Source organism: Petaurus breviceps, unplaced genomic scaffold (genome assembly GCF_028583685.1).
Source record: "Petaurus breviceps papuanus isolate PSGF00001 unplaced genomic scaffold, PetGlider_PUasm1.0 151, whole genome shotgun sequence".
Lineage (NCBI taxonomy): Eukaryota > Metazoa > Chordata > Mammalia > Diprotodontia > Petauridae > Petaurus > Petaurus breviceps.
Genome location: NW_027185712.1, coordinates 23,110,765 through 23,118,054, shown reverse-complemented (window position 1 = coordinate 23,118,054; position 7,290 = coordinate 23,110,765). Strand labels below are relative to the sequence as shown.

The 7,290-nt window shown below is 37.3% G+C and overlaps 1 pseudogene; it reads right to left on the bottom strand.

The window, feature by feature from the left end:
- Positions 1 to 3,515: 3,515 nt before the first annotated feature.
- On the bottom strand, positions 3,516 to 5,416 carry LOC138152707 (14-3-3 protein zeta/delta pseudogene; annotated as a pseudogene).
- Positions 5,417 to 7,290: the final 1,874 nt, after the last annotated feature.

Sequence of the window (7,290 nt, the reverse complement as noted above, 5' to 3'; positions counted from 1 at the left end):
GAGCCAAAATACAAAAGCAATTTGCAAAGCTAACAAAAGGTAAACATATCAGAGGTTTTGAAAAGAAGAAGGGGAATACCCATAAAACAATAATTACCATACTAGGATTTCAATTTAGTATTCTTTCTTCCAAGACTAAGATACATAAAATACTACAGTTTTTTTTCACACATCTTTATGTGTTTTAATGAATTAAAAGGCAGGCCTATACTCTAGCAAAGAAATGTTTTAGGAGCAATTAACTTTTATTTATGAACTAGGTGTGTGTGTGTGTGTGTGTGTGTGTGTGTGTGTGTGTGTGTGTGTGTGTGTGTGTGTGTATTCTGTGAAGGTGATCCACACTCTTTATTACTCCATCAGCATGTTAGTGCCAAACCGGTGTGTTCTGAAAGACCAAAAGGAGGATTACAGGCAAAATGCTTGGCTATTGCTTATTAATGGGATGAAGTCAATAATTAATAAAGTAATAGGCTGGAGATACACTGGATAAGGGTATTTCTCCAGGGTGTTAGAGGTAAGGGTTTTAGTGGTTAGATATTAAAGTTAAGTGGAGTGAGAACCTTTAGCCCTGACCTCTTCTTAGGAGTAGTTCTAATCAATTTAGGTTAACATCTTGTCATATCTTTGTTTTGGTTTTAAATTTTCTTCTTTTCTTGTGAATTTAGCCATCACGAAACACAAATATTTCAGTAATTTACTAGAAACCACCTTTTGCTGGAGATTTTATATATGTATATGTATGCATATATAGAGAGAGGTATGTGAGTTTATGCATATTTATGTAAATGTGAATACATGTGTGCATGTGTGAAATAGGAGGGATATAAATTAGGAGAAATGTTTTAGGTCAGATAATATGACATACTTGGAATTTTTTTTTTTTAATCACAGGACAAACCTACAGCCTGAAAGGAACTTAGAGATCATAGTCCAAATGAATAATGATCCAAACCTGTGAATTTACCTTCTATCATGTCACACAATTTCTAGTACTTATACCTAGCTGCTCCTCCAATGACAATTTGGACCCATATCTCTTTGCTTTTTTAAAATTATCTAAGTCTTTATTTTTTTTAACTTTTTTTAAAAATTAAATTTTATGTTTATTTTTAGTTTACATCACTCATTTCCAGAAGACTTTGAGTTACAAATTTTCTCCCTTTCTTTCCCCTATCCACTACCTCAACATATCTCCTTTCTTTAAGGATTGAATTAACCACTTTTGTTCTAACACATTCCTTCTCACCTAATGAGAAATCCAAATTATTTCTATCAATTTCTGCCTTTTACTGCCTTTTTTTTTTACCTTAACGTGCTTTAAAAAATAGTACTGAGCTTCTAAGAAAGCGTTAACCAGTTTATTCCTTTTGTTGTTGTTCAGTCATGTCCAACTCTTTGTGACCCCATGGACCACAATGCACCAGGCCCTGCTGTCCTCCACTATCTCCAGAAGTTGGTCCAACCCAATGTTTGTTGCTTCCAAGACACTATATATCCATCTCATCCTCTGTCATCCCCATTTCCTTTTGCCTTCAATCTTTCCTAACATTCAGGACTTTTCCAATGAGTTGTGTCTTCTCAATATTTGCCCAAAGTATTTTAGCTTCAGCTTCAGTGTTTGACCTAGCAATGAATAGTCTGAATTAATTTCTTTAAGTGTCGACTGATTTGATCTCCTTGTTGTCCAAGGGACTCTCAAAAGTACTCTCTGGAACTACAATTTGAAAGTGCTGGGCTCAGCTTTCCTTACAGTCCGGCCCTTATTGACATACATTGCCATGGGAAAAATCATAGCTTTGTTATTCAGACCTCTGTCAGCAAGGTGACATCTTTCTTTTTAGCATGTTGTCCAGATTTGCCATAGCTTTCCTTCCACAGAGCAAGTTTTGTTTTAAAAATAATTCATGGCTGCAGTCATCATCTGCAGTGATCTTTGAGCCCAAGAATAAAAAATCTGACCCTGCTTCTATTTCTTTTCCTTCTATTTGCCAGGAAGTGATGAAACTAGTTGTCAAGATCATAGGGTTTTTCTTTATTTTTTTTAATCTTATCAAGGCAGTTTTATACTCTCCTTTCTCACCCCCTTCAAGAGGCTTCTTCATTCCTCTTCACTTTCTGCCATCAGAGTGGTACCATCTGCATATCTCAATTTCAGCTTTCAGTTCATTCGTCCTGGTATTTTGCATGATATACTCTGCATATAAATTAAGTAAGGTGACAATATAGAACTTTGTCATACTCCTTTCCCAAGCTTAATCCAGTAAGTTGTTCCATGTTTGGTCCTAACTGTTGCTTCTTGACCTCCACATTGTGGAGTTTCACAAATTTGCTGGCATACTGAGTGCAGCAATTTAACAGCATCATCTTTTAGGATGTTAAATAACTCAACTGGAATTCCATCCCCTCCATTATTCTTAGTATTAGCAGAGGTTCCTAAGACCCACTTGACTTCGTTCTCCAGAGTGTCTGACTCTAGATCAGTAACCAAACCATCATGGTTATCAATGACAATCAGATCTATTTTTTAATATGATTCTTAGGCATATTCTTACCCCTTCTTAATCCCTTCTATTTCTGTCAAGTCCCTACCATTTTGGTCTTTTATCATGTTCATTTTTGCATGACACATTTCCTTAATACCTTTAATTTTCTTGAAGACATGTCTTGCATTTCCCCTTCCATTGTTTTCTTCTATTTCTTTGCATCATTCATTTAAGAAAGCCTTGTCTCCCCTTGATATTCTATGAAATTCTGAATTCATCTAGGTATATCTTTCACTTCTCTTCTTTCCTCAGCTATTTGTAAAACCTCATAAGATAGCCATTTTGCTTTTTTGCTCTTTTTCTTTGTAAATTTTTTTGTAGCCTTCTATATGATATAATAAACTTATGTCCATCATTCTTCAGTCACTCTACCAGATTTAATCCTTTAAATCTATTCATCACCTCCACTTCATATTCATAAAGGATACTATTTAGGTCACACCTGTACAGTATGATGGTTTTCCCTACTTTCTTCAATGTAAGTCTGAATTTTGTGGTAAGATAATCATGATCTGATTCATAGTCAGCTACAGGTCTTGTTTTAGCTGAATGTGTAGAACTTCTGCACCTTGGCACCAAAGTATAAAGCCAATCTGATTTCTATATTGACTTATCTGGTGATGTCCATGTATAAAGTCACCTTTTGGGTGGTTGAGAAAGAATGTTTGATATGAGCAGTGAATTATCTTGACAAAACTCTGTTAGTCTTTGCCCTGCTTCATTTTGTACTTCAAGACCAAACTTGCCTGTTATTCCAATTATTTTTTGATTTCCTGCTTTAGCATTCTACTTCCCTATGATGAATAGGGTTATTTTTAGTTGGAGCTTAGACTTGTTCTACTATGATGTTGAACAGTTTGCTATGGATTTGAACAGATATCATTGTTGTTTTTTAATATTATACCCAAGTACTGCTTTTCTTACCCATTTGTTGACTGAGAGCTACTCTATTTTTTTTCTTTTTTTGAAAAGTCCATTCATAAAACTTTTATTCCACTTACATCAACTTAATACACATGTTCTTAACAATTATGCTTTGAAAATTTCATGACATTAAACAAAGCTAGCCATCATCTCAAGTTATTTCCCTGTTAACTATTTTTACAGCACATCCATGTTAGGCAAGTATCAAAAAAATCACAAAAGCAAAGAAACCTAAAAAAAGTTAAATACATGGGTTTTTTGTTTTACTGCTGTGCTTGATATACAGTGACTTTTTGAATATCAAGCAATTCATTTTAACCGCATCTTTACTTGTACATTTGTTCTTAGGTTTTCTAAACCATTTAAACACAAATACAATGAGTGTAGCAAAAATAATGAAAGCAAACAGCAGGCAACTTCACAAATAATGGAATGTGAACCGTTTCTGCCCTTCTCCAGAGTAAATTGACTGGATTAAAACTTTGTCTTAAGGAACACTTTTGCAACTGCAATCATAAAGGTGTACACCTTGAGATTGTGTATTCCACAGATACACATAGAATGACATGTAATATCTATGGGACATCTGTTTCTACCACAGCCATGAGTGCTCCAACCCTAAAGTACCCACAATAATTACACCTGTGGCTGGAACCAATTATCCCTTTATTCCCCTCCCCCCCCACACACACACCATGACAGACCAATACATAGGCAGTTTTCTTTGCTTAGACATGGAATCTGTTTTAACACTGGCCTTGTGAAACCACAATGTACCGAAAGTACTATGTCAAACATGTAAAACGTGTATAAAAATTCCATATCCCTATATTGGCCACCTGAAATGAAAACAAATAACTCCCCAAATGTTAACTGGCTCTACTCCCCTAATATTAAACATAAAAGCCACATGGGAAATATAGAAATCCAAATAGAAGTAACATAAACCTGTCATAAATCGTAAACAAAAACTATTTGTGGGACAGCATGGATGACAAATGGTCTACTGTGTAAATTTTAGAATGAGGCAGACAAAAGTTGGAAGGCTGGTTAATTCTCCCCTCCTTTTCCTGCTTCAGCTTCATCTCCTTGGGTGTCCAATGTCCACAATGTCAAGTTGTCTCTCAGTAATTGAATTATTAGTGTGCTGTCTTTGTATGATTTTTCACTTAATATATCAAGTTCAGCAATGGCTTCATCAAAAGCTGTCTTTGCAACGGAGCAGGCTTTCTCTGGAGAGTTCAGGATCTCACAATAGAACACAGAGAAGTTCAAGGCCAGACCCAATTTTATAGGATGAGTTGGTTGCATTTCCTTTTTGCTGATTTCAAATGCTTCTTGATATGCTTGTTGTGATTGATCCACTATTCCTTTCTTGTCATCACCAGCAGCAACCTCAGCCAAATAACGGTAGTAGTCTCTCTTCATTTTCAAATAGAAAACTTTGCTTTCTGCTTGTGAAGCATTAGGAATCAAGAACTTTTCCAATAGAGACAGTACATAATTGCAGATATCTCTTAGTTCGGTCTCAATTTTCTCTCTGTATTCTCTGGGCATCTGCTGTTTTTTCTCAGCACCTTCCGTCTTTTGCTCAATACTTGAAACAACTCTCCAAGATGACCTTCGGGCCCCTACGACATTATTGTAAGCAACAGAGAGAAGATTCCTCTCCTCATTGGATAATTCAGCTCCTTGCTCAGTTACAGACTTCAAGCAGGCTGCCATGTCATCATATCTCTCAGTCAGCCTGCTCAGCCAATTTGGCCTTCTGCACCAGCTCATTTTTATCCATGACTGAATGTTCTGTGCCCGGAGTGAGTGGCTCCGGCGGACGGATGGACGAGGGGGTTCACAGCAGTCTCTGGGCGGCTGCAGTGGCAGCGGAGGGGCTGAGACTGTGTCCCTATATCTCTCAGCTCACAGGCTCCAGCCGCTCCGCAGACACAGGGTCCCCCGATCACCAGCCTCTGCAGCACGGGCACCACCTACTCCATTTTTCCTAAGTGATTCTTGTTCACATTAGTATATATAATGATCACCTGTGTTAAATTCACCCATTCCCATTCATTTAGGTTTGCTGATGCCCAAGATGTCAGTGTTTAATCTTTTCATCTCCTGTTTGGCCACGTCTAACTTACTTTGGTTCATGGATCTTACATTTCAGGTTCCTAAGCAATACTGATCTTTATAACATCAGGTTTTCCTTTATATTGAACTTTCCTTTCTATAATATTGGACCAGACCCACCCACAGCTGATATTCCTTTCTGCTTTGGCACAGCACCTTCATTAGTTCTGGAGCTAATTATAGCCACTTTATTCTTCCCTAGGTGCATGTTGGACACTTTCCAACCTGAGGGTCTTATCTTCTAGAATCATTTTCTATCATTTAAATACCATCTATTGGGTTTTCTTGGCAAAGATACTAGAGTGGTTTGCCATTTCCACCGTTAATGTATCACCTTTTATCAGAATTCTCTACTATGATCTGTCCATTTTGGGTTACCCTGCATGACATAGCTCATAGCTTCATTGAACTCTGCAAGTCTATCCACCATGACAAGGCAGTGATCTAGGAGGGAATTCATTCTTTACCCTAGCCAAAATCTCTAATGGTTTCACTACCTTTGATTTTGCCCATGAGATCAAAATGGATAGAAAAGAGTCCAGAAGAAAGAGGTTTTATTTTTCCCATAAGTACAAGAATTCTCTTTTTTCCTAGTCACAAAGACAAAATATTGACTTTGAGACATTAAAATACAGAAACACTACAATCCAGAAAGATTCAGAAACACATGTGCACGCTCAAGTTGACTTGTAATTATGTGAAGTCTCTGGGAAGACTGTTACTTTTTATACAAATTATGTGGAAGCATAGCATGGCCTATTCTGAGGGATTGGGGAGTGAGGGAGGCATCAGAAATGAAACCTGAAATCGCACTCTATCTTTTCTGCATGGAACATCTTCTATGGCTTGCCCCGACCTTTTCAAACTCTTGGGCTCAATGTAGGTTCCCAAATGAGGAAGACTTTATCAACTCACTCACTGCCACATATTAGTACATCATGTTGGAATAGAAATGTAAACATAGTCACAGTGGCAAAATGGAAAAGGTGGCTATGTTTTTGGCTATGAAAACTCAGGTCCTTTGAACGATGAAAATATATGAGCATTCTTAATGTGCCCCCCCACACACACTTCTGCCTTCTCTTCTCTTCTGCCTTATTGCCTGTATAATCTACACAAATTAATACAACTATAGCTATATATGTGGTCATGTATATGTGTGTATGCAAATTGTTTTAACTATTTTAAAAGTAGATTCCTTTTTTTATGCTGCTGCTCTTAAAGTCTTATGCCTGCACGAGTCAGAAAAAAATCTCATTTCTTAAGCATTTGATGTCTTAGTATTAAGAAAGGTGTAGCAAATCCATATTCAAGGTATGTCATCATGTTTGCCACCTGGCAGGTGCTTCCCCAGACCCTCCTGATAATGACCCTTGCAGACCACTGACATGTAGAGCTATACCTACTCGGCCTCTAAGTGGTAATGTATGAAGATACTCCTCTGATGACTGCTGAGGACACAGAAAAGAGAGATGGTGGCCAAATTACCCTCCCCTCACTTATGTTACCTCAACTTATAGAGTTTTAGACATTAGAAAGAGCTCAATTAAGTTGCTAGTGCAATTTCCATTCCTGACAGTTTTGAGGATTGGGTAGACTGGTCACTGGAGCTAAAGTCGTTCTCTTTTCTTTCTTTCTTTTCTCCTTTTTTCCTTCCTTCCTTCCTTCCTTCCTTCCTTCCTTCCTTCCTTCCTTC